The sequence below is a fragment of the Prunus avium genome, chromosome 8 (assembly GCF_965620075.1).
Source record: "Prunus avium chromosome 8, drPruAviu1.hap1.1, whole genome shotgun sequence".
Lineage (NCBI taxonomy): Eukaryota > Viridiplantae > Streptophyta > Magnoliopsida > Rosales > Rosaceae > Prunus > Prunus avium.
The window spans coordinates 7,564,548-7,566,633 of NC_142291.1; the positions used below are offsets into that span (position 1 = coordinate 7,564,548).

At 39.8% G+C, this 2,086-nt stretch overlaps 1 non-coding gene across 1 annotated transcript; it reads left to right on the forward strand.

Annotated features, from left to right (window-relative positions):
• The first annotated feature begins 1,450 nt into the window (after window positions 1-1,450).
• Window positions 1,451-1,557, forward strand: LOC148291258 (small nucleolar RNA R71). Its single transcript, XR_015827180.1, has one exon. It is a non-coding gene; the product is annotated as a small nucleolar RNA R71 (small nucleolar RNA).
• The last annotated feature ends 529 nt before the right edge of the window (window positions 1,558-2,086 follow it).

The following is a 2,086-nucleotide window of genomic DNA, read 5'->3' on the forward strand; positions in this document are numbered from 1 at the left end:
CATCACTACAAAATCAGCAGGGAGAATTAGTGTATTAACTTGAACTAGAATATCTTCTACAATACCTTTTGGATATTTTATAGAATGATCAGCTAGTTCAAGTCGCATTGAAGTCTTCTTCATCCCTTCTAAGCCAAGCTCTTGATAAACTGAATATGGCAAAACATTGATGCTTGCTCCCAAGTCCAACATGGCTCTTCCAACCTTCTTGCCTCCAATGTTAATGGGAATGTCAAAGCTGCCAGGATCATCTAGTTTTGGTGGAAGCTTCCTTTGCAATACAGCACTTACATTCTGGTCGAGCTTTACTCCTTCATTTGGAGCGAAATTGAGCTTGTGAGTTTTCAAGTCCTTGATGAATTTTCCATATGCAGGAATCTGTTCAATAAGATCAAGCAAAGGCAAATTGATATTAACTTTACTCAAAATATCATAAATCTCTTTAAAAGCCTTATCTTGCTTTGCTTTCTTAAGACGGCCTGGAAATGGAATCTGTGGAACATATGGAGTGGGTGGCACGTATCTATCTTCTTGAAGATGTGGTGGCACAAATTTGTCATCCCTTTTATGCAATTGGAATTGATCGGATTTCTGAGAATCTGATTTGGCCTTAGGAGCAGATTGAGAAGTTTTGAGTTGTTCTCCTTCCGTAGCCATGGTCTCCTCGTCTTTATCTTCTACAATCACAACATCATTTGAAAGATTAGAATCATCTTTATTATCAATGATCTTACCTGATCTGAGCACATGAATGGCCTTGGCTTCTGGGTTCTTTGGATTGATCTCAGTTTGGCTTGGCCATTTCCCAGGCACTCTTTGAGTTATTTCAGCAGCTATTTGGCCTAATTGGACTTCCAATTTGGAGATGGCAGCTTGTGTAGTTTGCTGAAAATTGGATTGGTTGATTGCCATCTGCTTCACTATATCTTCCAATGATGATGATGATTGTTGTGGCCTTTGGAATGAAGGGGGATTTGCTTGATTCTGGGTATTTCTCCATGAAAAGTTTGGATGATTCCTCCAACCTGGATTATAACTTTGAGAGTATGGATCATTTCTTGGACCTTGGTTGTAGGAATTTACCAACTTAGCTTGCTCTTGCACAAATTCTGGATATCCAGCCCCAAGTGGACAAGCTGTGGTAGCATGGTCATGAGATTCACAAATGCTACACACTTCCTTCGGAGGGCTTCTTGAGTTTAATGCAAGAAGAGCATCTAGCTTTTGTTCCAGTTTTGAAATCTGCATACTAGAAGCATCATTAGAACCACTAATAACACGTTTACCTCTTGTATCCGTATGTTGGGTCTCCATTGCTATCTCCTCAAAGAGTTCGTACGTTTCTTCTGGAGTTTTGGTTTTAAAAGAACCACCTGCAAAATTGGTGACTATATTATGACTAGAAGGGGTTAGTCCTTTATAAAACATACGCATTTGAAGCTTCAATGGAATCCCATGATGAGGACATTGGTTGAGCAACCCATTGAATTTCTCCCATGCTTCACAAAACGATTCATCATCTTGCTGTGCAAATAACAAGATCTTGTCCCTAAGCATGTCGGTCTTTTGCGTGGAGAAGTATTTTTCCAGGAACTTCTTTTGAATGGCAGACCATGTAGTGAGTGAACCAGGCTTCAAAGAATTCAACCAATACTTCGCCTTATCCTTTAAAGTGTATGGAAACACTCTCATTCGAAGTTGATCTTCTGTCACACCTGTCAAGGGAAAAGAACTCACAACATTAAAAATATCCTTTATATGGGTTAATGGATCTTCATTAGGTAAACCATAAAAGGAAGGCAGCATATTAAGATGAGAAGATTTAAGCTCATAATTTCGAGCTACAGTGGGCAGCAAAATGCTTGAAGGAGATGCTGGAATTGTTGGGATATCAAGTTCTCCCATGAACTCAATGGCAGCCATCATTTCTTCTTCTTCTTGGTCTGAACTTGCTTCCGAATTTGAAAGTGAAGAACCAGGCAGTTCAGTGTGGAGAGCAAGACTTGTAAATGTAGCAAGAGCTTGCTCTTTTGCAGTTGACAACTCCCTTTCTAGACGATTCTGAATTTCAGAGGTCACTCGTCTG